The sequence below is a fragment of the Leuresthes tenuis genome, unplaced genomic scaffold (genome assembly GCF_036924035.1).
Source record: "Leuresthes tenuis unplaced genomic scaffold, fLeuTen1.0.hap1 SCAF_17, whole genome shotgun sequence".
Classification (NCBI taxonomy): domain Eukaryota; kingdom Metazoa; phylum Chordata; class Actinopteri; order Atheriniformes; family Atherinopsidae; genus Leuresthes; species Leuresthes tenuis.
Genome location: NW_027325371.1, coordinates 8,820,698 through 8,837,921, shown reverse-complemented (window position 1 = coordinate 8,837,921; position 17,224 = coordinate 8,820,698). Strand labels below are relative to the sequence as shown.

The window sequence follows — 17,224 nt, the reverse complement described above, 5'->3', positions numbered from 1 at the left end:
CAATCTGAGTTTAACCCTTGAGCTACTGATTGCATTTTGCCACAGCTTTTCTGGCAGGAAAATTCTAAGTCTTCCTCCGTTTTGTTTATATTCTTTGCACTTTTGTATTCAATCAGTGGTTTATCAACCCTTACAATTAATGTCATGGCAGGTGTGATCATATTGCAGTCACATCTATGTACACCACTCATCATCATTTGGATTTTAACAGTGGGGGCATCAATTTATCATTTCTATACCAATCAATAAGTGCAGTTCTGGATCACTTTGTGAGAGTGCACCATCACATAAGCTGGAACACTCATATTTTGGGTGTTCTGCTAATCAATAATTGATTAACAAGCTTTATTGATTTCTTGTCTTAAGGACCAAGGCTTGACCTCCTCAGTGAAGTGTTGGCTGTTTAAATAGATGCCTTGGTCTAGTCCTTAAATCTATAAACCAGCATCATCTTGATGGGGGCATTTTCACTTGTAGACCCCTTCAGTGATTTCTATTTACATTAGTTTGCCTCTGCACTGCTTGGCACAAGCCTGTAATCCCATTATTTCAAGGCAGATACATACCTACAAAGCAAGGTTTGGTCTTAGGGGACAACATTAGGATAGATATACACACTCTATGTGTTCTTAGGCTGTAGTGCTCCCAGTGGACATGTTTAAGTTTTCTAAAGAACAGTCACTAAATTGTGATAAATGATCATATAAAGCAGAATTTTCATTATGAACAGGCCCCCTGCTGGTTGTGGACCTTTCCTTGAGAAAAAGAAATTGTTTCCTTTCATGCTGTACCAAATTAAACATACCCCCCAACCAGACTGAAATCGGGCAGTTCAAAACCATTTAAAGCAAGGAGGTGCAGCCCATATACTCAGAGGAACATGAGAGAAAAGTTTTTCACTTCATCATAGAAACAAGCTGTTCAAACTTAAAGCCAGCTAAGTTTTTTTCTTACCGGACACGGGTTATTATGCACTTTCATACGCAGGAGTCGTCCTAACCCTCTCGGCATCCGTCTTGAACAAACCACCATTTATAGCCTCGTGGTGACCGACAATCTTATTATGAGATTTAAACTTTGCCTCGGCTAGTCTGAAGGATCAACATGCGCTCCACTCCCAGTTGTTCCCCTCGGTTTCCCAACCTCATACAGTAATACCAACCCACAGTAACTACACGCCTCCTTTGATTGTGGTTAAACGCTAGTGTCAGCTCTCGGTGCAATAGAAAGACCAAGCAGGGCTCCGGGTCTCTTCAGAATACATAAAGGCGAGCAATGAGAGGAGCTCAGCCCTGAATTAAATCACTCATCGCTGAATGGATCTTTGAGACTCTCCTGACGCAGACAATCGCTGCGTTGGCGTCCTTAAACCGAACACAGAAAATTGGGATTCTTCTTCTTTTTAAATCGTTGTTTTGATTATCTTTTTCTTTTTTATGATCACCCAGAAATATCTCCTGTCTCTTTGAAAATGTCTTGCGATCGTGGTAAGATACAGTGAGCTGTCAGCTTTGTATCGGGAGGAGGCTCTTGCTCTGCAGGTAAGCTGTGACAGTGTTGAATTTATATACCTAACTTTAATATCGCAGACTTTACGGACCGTTTACTGTTAGCGACTGTCTTTTGCATCCACATGTGGCAGCGTTAAATCTCTAAGATCAAATGTGATTTGAAGAGTGCTTGAATGACTCGACTGTTGTGCATACACTGTGTGGAACAAGTAACTCATGCATACGCCTTTCAAAATGCACAGCTTAACTTGTACACCAGCATGCTGAAGTCGGTGCATTTTGGACTAGTTTTTGTGATATCTTTGTACGTTTATGTAAACCGGGCATGGGCACTTTGACGCCTTAACTGGTCAGCAGCATAAGTTTCCTTATTAATTTCGTCTTCTTCTATTTAATTTATCTAAACATTAATAGGTGTTGAGATACAATAGATTTGCATTTGCTCCGCATGCACTCAGTCCGATACAGCTCCAGATAAAGTACAGTGGGCACTTTGCAGCTGTAAACCTCCAGCAATAGTCCGCTGGAGATGTCGCTTCAGCACCACGGACAGCTCCGGGGTACCTTACTGAACCAGAAGAGGCTGAACTTTATTTCAGAGATTCAAGCACAGACACCAACATTACCTCATTACGTGGGAGCTTGCTGCTCTAATTACAATTTATAAATAAAGCCTGCTTTCAGCATCACTTGGCCTATCCAGCCAACCCCACATACACAAAAGGAAAACTGGTATCACGAATATGCACCTGAAATCGAAAGGTCATGACAAAAAGACAGATCCTAAATACTTAAAAAGCTAAATCTACATGAATAGACCACATAGACTGAACACACAGTACTGTTGTTATTACACAGTCTTGTACTTAGTAGCCTTGTGCAGTGTCACTCAGATTAGCTGAGGATTTTGCTGTCTGTATGCCATCTGTCTGAAGGATGCTGGATGCTAGACATGTTGATTTATTTGAGTTGCATGAGGCTTCAAGTGGATTGATGTCTCTTTTTATTCAAGCCAGCATATATCTAGTATCAGAAGATGTTTAGTCAGCTCAGTAGTCTTTTTGCACAAATGGAGGCAGCAGTGAGTGGGCATCAGTCGGGTCCATTATACTGTAGGGACAAATAAATGACAGACCTAGAGGAACAACTCATAGAGGTAGGTGTAGATGTGCTATAGTCCTAGTGGCATTTAAAGATATTAAGCATATTTTGACATAGAAACGGTAGATATTACATGATATTTTGTCTGTCTGTATTATCCCTTGTTCTAGTCATTTCATGCACAGGGTCATCTTCAGTTTAGCCTTTGGTCATCACTGTGAATTATTATGTTTCCTCTTTAAACTTTTGATCTCAACAGTTATAACAGTTTCAAAACATCTCAGTTTTGCTGCTGTTGCTAAAGTCTTGCATTTGGCTTCACATCTCTCTTTTCCTGTTCCCGTCTCCGTTATCTTGATTATACAGCTGGATGATTGAGTCAGCTATTTTGTATGCAAGCTGCCTTAGCTTGGCTCTTTGTGGCAGAGAAAGAAAGAGATCGTGCTGAGGATACTGAGAGAGAATTACAGCTTCTCATGACCATGAGGAGCAGAAAAGACGAGACTGCCCTGTTCGATAAATTGCTATTTGAGAGAGACAGATATCCTGAGAGGACAGCGGTTTTGGAAATGCGACCAACCTTTTTCTAAATGGAAATGACAGTGGGAATTATAGTTTTCAACGGCTCTGCACTGTCAACGGCTTCAATTGAAGCACCCAAAACTCTTTGTTACCAAGTTAACCTGACATTAACCTATCTCTCAACGCAGCAACTTGTTTTAAAAATTGAACACACAATAAAATAATCCCAGATGTTAAAAAAAACAGAGGGACTTAAAGAAGAAATGATTGGCATTTTTGTCTCCCTGCAATATCTGATGTTGGACAACAATTGAAAGGACAAAAATATATTTTTTAATTCAGCCTGAATCGCTGCACTGCTGGTAATTTGCATATTTCACCTGTTTTTTGGACACAGAAAAACAGAGCTCATACATTCAGTGTAAATATGGTTATTTATCACATTCGAGTCATGTTGAAGAAAAGTTATCAGGGCTTGGCCACGGCAGCGAAGCATTGGTTGTATGGTTAACAATGTGTAAAGTGTAATCAGAGCAACCAGCCAGGGTTTGTAGACAAAGCTGTGAAACATATGGTACAACAGCATGGCCTTATTCAGTGCCACAGTTTTCGAAACCCGTTAAAACTTATTGTGCCATTTTATAAGAGCTGTTGAACCACCTCCTTTGCAAGTGTCCCTTGTGATGCTCAGCTGTTTTTTTAAACAAATGAAGACAAATTAAGCGTTTTTTCTTTTATTAAGTATAAAAGGATCAAGAAATTTGTTGCAGAAAGAAAACAAATCAAAGTAAGACAAAAATACAAAAATATAGTTTCCTCTCTATTAAGAGCTTAACAGATTGAAGAAGCAAAATCCCTATAAAGTAGAATTGTTTCACTGAACCATAACAGCATTTTCTACATTACATCTCTTTATAGTGATGTCATTATAATTAGATTGTACTACAAAGAGTCTCCATTTTATCTGCACTAGACTTTCAAGGTATATATTTTCTGTAACAATATCATCTTTAAACAACATTATATTTCACAGTTTTTGAAAGTTCTTTGGATCTAATTTACCATCACACATACTTAACTGGAAATTATACATGCACTTCAGTCTTGCAGGTCTTGATGTCTCACCAGTAACAGTAAACAATTATTCTAAGAAGAAATCAGGGTTGAATTAACGTTCACCATTTTAGAATGATAAACTTCAGCTGGTGAAACAAAGACTGACCTGTATTATAAAAGACTTACAGGAAAGTAGAAAGTATTTATGAGCTATCAAAAAAATAAATAAATAAATCAAAGTGGCTTCAGAAATTCTGTCATAAACTGCTCATGTGTTTGCAATTTGTTTATACCTTACAACCTGTATCTAAAAGTGTTGCAAATTCTTGATGGATGATGCTGTAACTCCCCAGAGCTATTCGTCACTTGTTATCTCAACTTTGGAAATACGTGGCAATGTAACAGCAGAAAATGTTTATTTCTCAACATTTGTAGTGCTGTTTTTGCTATGGGGAGACTTGTTAAGAGCTTTTTATGGTGAAGGACGGACTATTAACGACACTGGTAGAGTTTATCTTTAGGACAACAGAAATTAAGAGGAAGTGTTATTGGCAGAAATTAACACTGGAAAGGGAAACTATTGGTTGAAATTTTACGATGTGTAACGAAGGCTGTAATTAGCAGATAAGGCTGAAAACACAAAAACAGCTGCCCCTCAAATGCAGCTGCCCTTGGACACATTTTCTTTAGACAATACATTTCTTTAGACAAAACATAGATGCACTATTGCTGAGATGTTATCTCCTTAAATGCTTGCAAAACCATTTGCGAACTTCACCTTGAATCGGCACCTCATGAGTCATTAACCATGTAGTGCATTTTCAGAGCTCTGGCTTGGTCTCATCTCAGGAAAGAATGCATTTAAATTTACTCAGGGGAGTTTATAGAAAGTGGCAGCACTGGCTCTTTGAATTCCCAGCATGTTTTGAGACACAGAAAAATGTTGCAGGTGCAGTCATTATCTCTTGGAACTTTCATTTCTCCTACCTTCTATTATCTTATTGGAGATTACACCTTAGAAGAAATAAGATGAGTAGCCTTTTACGTAGGTTTTTACATATTCCCCAAAAAACTAAATGATCGCTGGGGATTAGACATGAGAAGGGAGCAGCACAGACTGTACCACTAACAGCTTGTGGGGATCAACCTGGGGATGTGGAGATTCACTCAAGGGTGTGAATCAGTCATCATTCATTTAGGAGTGAACAAAAATTAATCCACCGCAGAATGCCAGAAAACGTTTGTGTAGTTTCCTCAGCCACCTGCTGGCTGCCTTATGATGCACGAAACCCTTTAGTAAACAAGCGTCATGAAATGGCAGAGTGAGGCGTATTGAACATTGCTCTGTCTTTTATTTACCATCTTTTCTGCAAAGTAATTAGATGCTGGTTTGAATGGCAGTGTATCTGCAGGCACCTGCTCTGCTTGATGAATATCCTGTACATGAGAGCCCCAAACAGCTGGCCTATAACAGCTCAGTTTAGAAACAATGTTTCAAGGATCAGATGAAGGTTATTGTCAATTAATGCTTTTTGTGTCGATGATGAGGATGAACCCAGCAGAAAGTGTTTCATGTTAAACGGTGCGATTCCACATTTTATTACAGACAAAACACAGAGAAAACTTTAGACATAAAAATCCTCCCATAGTGTAATTTCTAGATACAATGCATGCACTCAAAAGACGGGCTCATACATGCAGGGCTGCCAAGGCTCTGTTGAGTGTGCTGCATATTTCCTCTGTGAATTGCACACTGTACACCGCACAAACAAGTACATTGAACATGAACACACAAAGCACTGGCCCAAAAATAACCTGTCTATTTGATTTCATGAAGCTTATATGACAACTTTGTCTCACTTTTAGAAGACAGACACATCAATATGAACGATTTGCTTTGTTGAGAAAAAAAAAGAGAAGTAGAGGTCATGATGTGGGCTGTGGTTAATAATTAAGTGCTCAACCCAGTTTGTTTAAATATCAAGCTCTATTAGCAATGTTATTTTGTTTTGTTTTTTATCTTGATTCCCCACAGCAAAAAAATATTACAACATCCATCTTATGTTAGATGTTTTTCACATTTTTTTAAGGACATTATCTGTGCACATCTGAATATGAATGTATTTGCGCTTGTATGCAGCCCTCATAAAATCAATAAAACTACAGGTTGTATAATTCTATGTGAATAGTATTATGTGCAATTTTTTTAATCATAAATCACACTATGTGCCCTCTTGATTGTAGTTTTGACTTGATAAAATTACAGGCCTGTCAAACATCAGTAATCTATGCAAAGACATTTGTCAATCACTGAATAATAGCAGTGATAAACCATATATTATGCTGTAAATAAGGTACTTGTGTGGGTTACAGATACAGATAATTATTATATGCTTAAAATCATACGCTTTTTTCTACAATATTTTTACAAACAAAAGGAGGATGTGACATTCAGTTCATTTAGCAACTGCAGAGGACAAAGACAACATGTAGTTTATACAGCAGGTATGGAAAGGAAGAACACTTTTTAACTTGATTCTTTGCATAAAACCTCATCAGCGGCACCTAAAAGGTCAGATTTCTCTTTTTTTTCTTTCTATTCAGTCTCGATTCATTTTTCAGGAGCACAGTTTGAGCTTGAATAACACTATATTTCCCCTGCTCAGTCAAACCAAACATTGAAGTCTGTAAGCTTTTCTTGAATTGATTTTAACAGGTTCTACATGGAATTTCCCATCAGGTGTCAATGATCAATTTGCCATGAATATGTATTTTAGTAGATGGATGCTGCTAAACAGCAAAGGTGAAAATGCAGTTTAAGAGTCCAATTTGCATTAGAACTTAGCAACATCTTAAGCATTATAAAAATGTTCAGCACTAGATTCATTAACCATTTTAATAACCAACATATTCTTTATGGAGGGTTTCAGAGTTAAGTCCTTGCACTCTGAAACAAACACAAAAAGAGGTGTGTATGTGCAAAGCTCAGGCAAACATGCTCTATCAGTGAAGATAGAAAAAAATACCCTATACGCGGTAATTGGTTCCTAGGGGAAATATAGAAAGCAAAGAGGCCAATGCACTCAAAGTCCACGAAGACATATATTTAAGATTCTGAGCTGAGTGTCTATCAAAATAAAGCCAACTCACACCCCAAACTTCACATCCTGTTTTGCAGCAATCCATTTTTTGTACATCTACTGCGTTGGAAGAAGCAGCTGATTAGATCGCTGATTAGCAATGCAGCATGATTAAGCAGTTTGTAGGAAAGCAGTTTATAAAATTTAAACCAGGAGCCTTTAAAGATGATGGATTCCTGTATGATTGGAGCTGCTCCCTTGTGCAATGCTGAATGCTTTACATCTAACAGTGAGAAATTTCATGGTGTCATGGCTGCATGATGGTGATCGATACATTGCCCCTCTGCTATGAATGCCAAGTAACTCTGGTAATGATGCACTTGAGAAAATTAACCTGTTAAGTGGCCTCTGTAAATATAAAGCCCTAAATGCAGATTTGCTTCTTTCTTTGCCAGAGTGTTACTGTCTGGACACTCGCATTTGCTTTGTTGGTTTTGAGAATCTACATACAGGGTACTTTAAAATGGTATTTTTTGTTTATTTTCACTTTTTTTATCAAGGCTGTTTCACAATTTATTATTGCATTCTCTCAATTTTAGCAGCCAGAGTAATTCATTCAGTGAATTCCCAATGTAAAAAAAAAACATTCAAAAGATTTTTGATTTAGTGAGTCAAGGTAACTTGTGTCGCAAAGTAAGAACCTGAAGCTGCTTACTGTTTCTTATTAATTTATGCAGAACACGAGACCAAAGACGAGACACGGGGGAACTGTGTTTTCTCCTTGTAAGCAGTCCCACTGCTTCTTGATATGTGTTCCATTTCTATGCAAGAAGGGTAATTTGAGTAATTTGAGAAAAGGACTCATGTCATTCAAAAATTCCTTCAAACCAACATCAGTAAACCTTAACTTTTCCCTTTGACTGCACTTTTTCAGCTGTTATGGTCAGTAAAATTGGACATAAATAAGAGCTTCATATCAAACCCTCAAATGAAGCCTCTTAAACTCTCAAACCAGTGTACTCTGTAGAAATGTGACAGATGAAAAGATCAAGTAATCAACCCACCAGAACTGTCCAGTGATGCTGGACAACATCTGACCGATGATTAATTATGGAGCAGCTTTTGCTTTGCACACCATATTAACCAACACAAGCGAAGCAAACATTTCTTTAAGTCTACAATCATCTGAAGTGTAAGCAAAGAAAAAAAAAAGAAGCAATCAGGTGATCTGTCCAGGACTCATCTACACTTTGATGTTGTGTGAAGGTCAGTCCTTAATCTTCCTCACCACAGCTGCTGAGCACATTGTAGAAATGTCTGATGAATGACTTCAGCAAGTCGATTGCTTCCTGTTGAGCTATAGAAGCCATACAGGGGACATATTGCAAAGCCTGTAAGTGCTTCATGGGTGATGAGTGAGCCTACAAATATCTGACTGACCCAAGCAGTAAGGTTACCTGTTGGGAGTCAATGTTCTTCTGATCGAAAAGATGCACAGCATCAAACTTCAGACGCAGACTCCAGACTACACTTCTGACATGCTAACATTGTCTTTATTATTTGGATTAATTATTTGGACCACTTTTCATTCATAATTTAAGTCACAACTTCAAACCAAATCCAGTTTAGAAGCACATGCAGAAAGACCATCAGTGACAGAGCATTGAAATACTGCTTTTCACAAGTTTAGCATGTTGAGCAGAAGTAACACATTGTCTAAAACCTGTTAGCTTCTCTGACAAGCTTCTCTGAAAGGAAAATACACAATGATTTTCAAGACTAGAGTTCACTTAATCAGTGAGCATCTTTTCACAGTGTTGACACATCTAAGGGCTTGTTGGTGATTGGCACATTATCAAGACTTCTGACAAAGGTCAAAAAGAAAAAAAATAAACAATTAGGATACATTTGCACATTAATATACACCAAAAAATGCTGTTTTTTTTTTTTTTTTTTTTTACAGAATAAATCATTATTTTGTGGTGAAATGTAGCTACATGTTCTGTAGGTGCAGTAATTCAGACACGATTCAGCTTTTACATATTACGTTTCATGACAAATGCTGTCATCTTTCAGATTATAAATTTCTAGTTAACTATAATTCCAGCGTTATCAATATCAAAGTACTCCTAAATCAAACACTAATATTTTTCTACACTATTCTACACTACATTATATATTCTCTTTTTAGAATTTGGTATCACTACTTCAGCAGAAGTATTCTTCCTCCACTTTTGTCCTCTTTATCTACAGAGCTACAGCATGAGAGATACATTGTGGCATGCAGATAATGATGAACAATAATATCACACAAATGACAATTCCCATTTCCTGCTATTTCAACCACTTGACTCAACTATTCTAAATTAAACTGCCTTTATCTCACAACAATCCCAGCATCTGTTTTATTGTTGAAGTAAGGCATTTCTGCATCCATCTCAAGAAGCGGTAGAAAATCAAGACTAAAACTCTATACACTCTTTTTTGTTATTGTTAGATCGACATGATTAAAGTCTATATGGTTTGAGCAAAGATACTGAAGGCACCACCTAAGCCTGAACCCCTTAACTGGGGCTAGTGTCTTACGAATTTCACACTGAAAGAATTTATAAAGCTAAGCATCACTGACAGAGGACATGGCTGCTTTAAGGACCAGCTTGGAAGGGCTGCTTGTAAATAACAGGGTGACTCATCAATAACTTCACCAGCCATATGTCTAGCCTTTGCAACCTGTATGACCTTGTTTGCTGTACTGTGAGGATCATAGGTCAGATCATAGGTAGAAAATAATTAAAAATTTATTTACGTTGTTTATGATGTAGAATGTGCAGGTTGCAGCTGAACTTAAAAGTATTTTTAAAACGACCTTTGTAAAGTTAGACTATAACTTTTAGGTTTTGGCTGGCGAGCAAATTTGCTTACCTGAGCACATATTTAAAAAGTTCCAAACACAGTGTAAGTCTAAATCTTTTTAGGCTTAAATTGAGTTAATTTTCTTTAAAGGGAGATACTGCTTAAATCTGCAGATTGTCAGAGAGTGAGTGAAGATAGGACATTGTTACCATAGAAACTGCTTCCAAACTTGGAGCAAACATACTAGCATCTACTTATAAAAATGTGCCAGTATTCACACCATTATCAGGCCACAGTGTACCATAACACTCATACTGGAGAGCAATGCTGCATACTTGACTTACTGTTCATTGACACTACCAGGAGGCTTTAATATGATGAAAATTATTCAAAGAGGCTGTTTTCTACACTGTCATCTCAGTGAAGTCTTAAAAAGGCTTTGGTGTAAGTGCTTTACACAGTGACTTCGAAGGACACACTGAATTCTAACTTTTATGATAAATTAATTAAAGCTCACACTTTTCAGTGAAAAATCCAACTGAGGAACTTGTGTTTCTATTTTGGTGTGAGATGAAACAATGCAGTATTTGAAAAATGGTTACAGAGCAACTGATGGAGGAAGAATACTGAACTTTGAAAGCCATGACTTGAGCAAGCCACATCAAGCTGGAAAAGAAATACTATATTTGGTTTGCTCTGTGCAGTGAGGTCAATGTGGTGCTCTGCCAATTCTTCAGAGTGCCGTTACTGATAATACAGATCATGATTCAGATAAAATGCGGCACCATTTTAGGCAAATTCCTTTCTGCTTACAGCAGCAAATCAGGAACACATCAATATTTACCTGGATAACTGCCAAGCTTAGAGCTGATCTCTCTGAACACCAGCCAGATGAACATCATGCAAATCTAACTTATTCTCCAACTGCCTCGATCGAATGAATACTTTTGCATGTTTCTTTGTTTTTAATGATTATTATCTGGGCCGACTGTTGGCAAGAAAAGTGGCCAATCCCCAGCTGCAGAGCATTAATCTGACACTCCACCTGTTGTCTCTTCACTCGTGCTCGCCATTGCTCATTAAACAGCGCTGCCTTTCAGGCCGAATCAGCTCAGGCTGGTGATCACCCGCTGCGAGACCAGAGCATAGAGAGAAAAGGGATCTGGGCTGCCAGATTGTCAGGCCTGTGAGGTGTTATTCCTTGACTAAATATGGAGATTATGTGTAAAGTCTGTGTGCCAATTATGCTTCCCCACTTCTTTAGTGAGATCACTTCGATTCTACAGGAAGCTATGCACAAGGAATACATGGAGCTTCAGTCTCTTGGGATGTGATGGATATGTGCATTTCAAATTAATAGGAACCACAGCAAAGTATAACATTAAATACTTTTATTGGACTCCTGCTATAAAAGAATTGATCGTGCTTTTCCACATCCTCTGTTGACATCTCAGCAGTGTAATTCAGTGGCACAGTAGGTGTTTTGTATTATTCTGTCTTTTCTCACAAATACACAAAATTACCCTTTTCACGTACATGTTCACTCTTCAGTTTATTCAATTGTTTTGTTATTTAATCTCAGGATGTTGCTAAGATATGTGTTTATGTCAGCTGGCATTTACAGATCACATAGTACATGTCACCCAAGAAGGTAGTCATCAGACTGAATCTGTAAGCCTTTTATCACATGTTAGAACACTGAATATTCAAAGGATTTTTACTGCACATTAGGCAATTGCATATTAAAAAGTGTGCCTATATTTTCTGCTGTTAAGGAGCACAGACAAGATCAGTGGTTTGTGTGTCTGGGGTTAAGTTGTAAATACTTTAATTACCATATTCTGCAAAGACTGAGATATTATAATTATTTTTGTGGGTTCAGCCTCCAAACAAAAAGTTTTGTCCTCATATTCATGTGATGAATCATGCCAATTGTGAGTCTTGAACAATAAACCATTGTTTTCAAGTCAGCTTTACGAAAGACTCAGTTCAAATATGTCAAATGTGGAGTCACAGTTATCAGCGTGAAGTACAGTTTTAATACAAAATGCAAACACAAGCCCGCAGACTATTATGTCTCTCAATCAGTGTCTCCTTATTGTTGTTTATTCAAAAAATAACTTATAAGCCAACTGTTGTTAAGTTACTCTTCACTGGAGAGTTCCATTTTTTTAACAAAGAGCTCTAACGTGGCATATCTTCATAAAAAAAAACTCAGCTGTTGGCATTAAAATTCAGAAGTACTGATCAAAAAAGTATGCATGGACTGCTGAAACCAAATTATTATCATTATCCAGCTTTTGCTCAGTAATTTGCAGAGGTTCAATAATAACAGATGTCTGCTGTGACCACTAGCAATTTCAGTAAAGTGATTTTTGCCTCTTCCAGATATGTTTCAAACCTGCCATTTAGTTTTCAGCCAAGTGCAGGAGCAGCACGGTAGAGACAGATAAAATCAGCTGTACCTCGAAATTTTAATACAAACCTGTTAAGAAATAAGTGTGGAAACTGTTTAAATATTAGGAAGAGAGCAAATGCAATGGCCTTTTAAACTTTCGAAACTTTAAAACTTTGTTCTGATGGAAATCTTGCTATATTGCCCTATATTGTCCAGCATTTATGTGCCTTCACAGATGCACAAATTGCCAACGTAGAGTACATCACTGCTCCATGTTATCATTGATACTTGCTATTAAATTGTGCTTACAGGAAAGTTTTCTCCTTTGTTGTAGTTAATTGTAAAATAACTAAGGTGTGAAACAAATTCTGTCTGTCTTATTATTGTGGCTGCAACTAGGAACAGTATTTACTGACAATGTTTTTCAGGGTTTCTTTGAGTTCATTCAATGAATTCCACTTCAGAATAATGTTTGTTTGTAATGCATAGCCATCTGAGGACCTGGAAGCTGAAAGAATGCAGTCTCACAACAGAATGTGTAATAATCTCAATGGGCCACAGCAATACAACACTTATACGACCCTATAATTATATACCTTCGTCTGCCTTTCAAAATCACAGAAGACTATCATGCATGCTCAAAAATCGCTTGGTTAGGGTGAGACATACAAGAGTACATTGCTAGGCAAAATAAATGGTTATAGTTATGTTTTCCATGTCTCCTACGTCTCTATACAAAACGACTAGGAATGAAAGACGTTACCATCTCACAATGTTTCTGCCTTTATTGTGATATTGCTACATTTTGGACATGTGGACAAACGTACCTATTTCATCTCTTCTCATAAGAAGAGACTGAGCTGGCCACATTCACTCTGTATTCAAGTATGTTCCTTTAAATGCAGACATTTCTGTATCTTTTTCAATCTTTTGATGGTATTATATCCTGCACATGACAAAAAAGAGATTTTTGCAGTTTTATTCGGATTGTAATCATCAAATCTTTACACTATTTATTGTCTTCTACCAAGTGATAAACTCTTCTTCTTTACCTGTGAAAACGTCTCTTAGATGCTCATTTTATACCCATCATGCTACTGACCTGTTACTAATTAACATAATCTGTTTAGAGGCATTCCACTTTGTGTTTTTTTCTCTTCTCTTTTGAAGAGGAGAACAAATTACAAACGGTGTTACACAAACAAACACAATATCTAGCTTCAAACATTTAGAATTTTGATTCTATACTGCTAGTTTGTATAGTTTGTAAGTCATTGAAAATCTGCGCCTTCTGTTTTTATGTTTACATATGCAAACTGTTTGGGTTAAACTTGAAAAAAAGTATGTACATATGGCTGGGGCTGCTGTCAGCTTTGAAAAGCATGCAAAAACTAAAATAAGAATTGAGATGCTCTCCGTAACCTGTCTGAATTTAGATTCAGCTCAACCACTTTAGGCAAAATATAGGGGCCAAAGATCTTTGGATAAACAACTTGCTGCCAAAACTACTGACAAAGTCCACATGAACCTGCAAAGAGACTGTTGTTGTTGAAAATGTTGGGTTTTTTTTTTGCATTAAATAAGCCATTAATATGAAAAATCTCAATATATTTATAAAAATCAAGTTTTGATGCTTTGAGCTTTTGTTGGGGGCATTCTTGATTAAAGTACAATGCTCACTACAGCTCAGTAATTCTATGAACATTGTTCTACTAACCAAGGGTCAAAGTATCACCTACTGTAGACTCAGTATACCAGTACTATGTATGCACTTGTTGAGGTTCATTAGATATGAAATTGACTTGCTTTAAGTATGAATTTAAAAAAGCAGTTCATACATTATTCTGTAAGTGACTATGTGAATTGAGAAGAACTGCAGACAGCAGCAGAGTTTCAAATGACCAACTATGTTAAATTGTAAGGCTGTGTGCATCCTTTGGTCTCTTCTGTATGTAGAGATGCATTTGCAAGGAATAAAAGACCTGGAAAAATTGCTCCAGTGGTTAAGGTGAAATTTAGAGAGCTGATGCACTGGCCTTGCATGGCATATACATCAAACATAGAGCAATGAAAACAAACAACCATAGAAAAGTATGCCACTTTTTTAGCTTGAAATTGAAACATTTTTGTCTGTGGGGATGAATAAAGAAAGGTCATCTTATCAGGGCAGGTACCCTCCCTCTAGAAAACATCTTACTAAGATAACAGTCTAGGAGAAGATGACGTCAAAGACAGGCCACATAACTTTACAGTACAGCACTGTAGAACAGCTCACCAGCAGGGAAAATGAGGAACTCTGTTATCAACTGGGCCTCAGTTGATAGTTTTACAGCAGGGCACTCTGTATTATAGAAATTATAACTCCCTGCACCATCAAAACAGGTAAACACCTCTTTTCCTTGGAGTGTTTTATGGAGTGCTGGATGCTCTGTAGAAACAAGTCTCAGACATTATTACAGTGTATAATGTATGTTTTATTTGAGGACAGGGCCTCCCTTGAGGGCGAGAGTGCCTATTAGCCCTGCGGGTGCGCCTGCTCAGACTTCATCCTGCCGTAGGCACACTCCCTCTGTCAATTCCTCTGTGCAGTGCCTTCAGTCCCTCCTCCAGGGAAGTTCTCAAAGAGGTACATCTGTTATGTCACAGTAATGTCAGGGATAACACAATGATAAACTTGTTTTATCATAGCAAGAATTTTGTCAGTTGATTTAGGCCTGCTGAACGCATCAAAATGACCAACTGTAATGAAACATCACCATAATCATCAGCCTAATTTTAATTACACTACATGAATTTGAGTTGAGCAACTGGCTGTATTCATGTGGGAGCTCAAAGGCCCTCATATCAATCAATAATAAATTCATCTTTATAAAATTAATTATGCATACCATAATTTATCTTAGTAATGGGAATAAACACATTCCTTGAAATGTGTGTGAGACAAACCCTCAGTGCAGCATGCAATGTAAAACTGAGCTTTATCATAACTACCTTAATCAGAGCATAAAAGAGGCTGAAATTTCAATTAATTTTTTCTTGATAGTTCTCAAAGATACCAGCCTGATTAAAAAGTATAATCCATTTTGAGCAGCGTACAAATCCACATCAGACGAAGCGAACATGTCCATGAGGAAAAGCACACAGTGTAGTGGGTGTTCGGCTCTGTACTTTGCTAATAGCAGTTCGGGCTTGACTAAATGTATCCTTTTCTGCCTAATCTGATTTACACAGCTAGATGCTTATGCCTGGTTCTATGTGTCAGTGTCACTATACTTTTAATTAAAAATGTTAGGTCTTTCACTTTTGATTATTTTTGCTGTTTAAGGGTTTTCAGTATTTCCCAGTTAAACTGATTAAGAAGTGTATCAGACTCTGGTTTCAGATGCGGAGAGGTTGTCTTAATACTCACTTCACCTGGGGTTTTGATAATTAGAGAGTTTTGATTCAAACTATCACTAATAATATGTTTTCTGTAGAATAAATAACCCAGGCTCTGTAGGCAACACTTTTCAGACACTTTTCATCACATAACTCCAAAGGGAAATCGCTTATAAGTTGCAACCAGCTACCAGCATGCAACTTTCCCAATTTAAAAGAAAACAAAAAGTGTCACGTGATGCACACATTTTTCATGTGGACAGCATCCAAGTCATAACACCGCAGCTTCTTGACGAAGATTCAGGATTTAGCAATGGGTAAAAATCAAACATTGGTGGTGATGGTGATGTATACTGAAGCTGTTAAAGATTTTGCATCTGAATACATCCGTCACTGAAAGCTGATACAAAGGAGTCAGGGGCTGCAGACGATCTTGGCCATTGTCCCCGCAGCTTGGAGCATAGCCAGAGTTTCTACTGAGATGGAGGGTTCGAAAGATCGAAGGATACTCCCATACAAAGACACATTTGAACTTTCTATCTTATTGATTGATGAAGTTCAGCTTTGTGTGGAAATTAACATCTTGAAACAAAGTGACTTTGACCAGGAAAAAGGGTACGAACTTTCAGATTTATTGAGTGACTTTGGGCAACAGCCTCAACAAGCAGGAGCTGAATGATTATCTTCACCAGGTTTTAACAGTGTGAACCAAAAAAGAAAAGAATTAATTTTAAAAAAATTTACTGGTCTGTGCCAACAACTTCAAAAGGTCTGAAGAGGTCAGTTAGCCTCCCTGGGTCTTCACAGAGGTGGAGTTTTTGGTACCACCTGTTTTTCACTCATGTAATGATGTAATATTAAATAGGCCAAAAAGATATCTTGATCATTTCAAAGTCATTCTTCCTTTTTTCCAAAATTGAATATGATAATTTAAAAAGGCTGTGTGATCTCAGCTAAATGAGTTGTAAAGAATAATTACAGCTTTCAGTTTCTCATAATCTGATTATTTCCACAAAGCACATTTGCTATCAAACCATTAATCTGCTTAAAACTGATAAGTAGTAACCTCTGTACGATTTTGACTATTATCTGTGTCTGAATATAATCTTCTCAGTTATCCTTTTATTTGATCCTAAAATTTGAATTATTTCACAGCAGTCTCATTTCCTTTTTTGTATCTTTTTTGAGCAAATCCTGCTTTCCGCTGTTGTCTGAACCGCCGTGCCAGTGGTCATTTGCATTTGTATGCAAACCCTCCCACATGAGGCTTTCTGGTGGTCCAGTGTTGTAAAACACATACCATGCAACCACAATGTCCCTCTCTG

The 17,224-nt window shown here is 37.5% G+C and overlaps 1 protein-coding gene across 1 annotated transcript in view; it reads left to right on the top strand.

Annotated features, from left to right (window-relative positions):
* The first annotated feature begins 1,138 nt into the window (after window positions 1–1,138).
* elfn1a (extracellular leucine-rich repeat and fibronectin type III domain containing 1a) overlaps window positions 1,139–17,224 on the top strand; it is a 70,828-nt gene continuing 54,742 nt past the window's right edge. The window contains exon 1 of the mRNA XM_072369607.1: window positions 1,139–1,541. The gene's annotated coding sequence lies outside the window, so the exon portion shown is untranslated. The remainder of the gene's footprint in view (window positions 1,542–17,224) is intronic.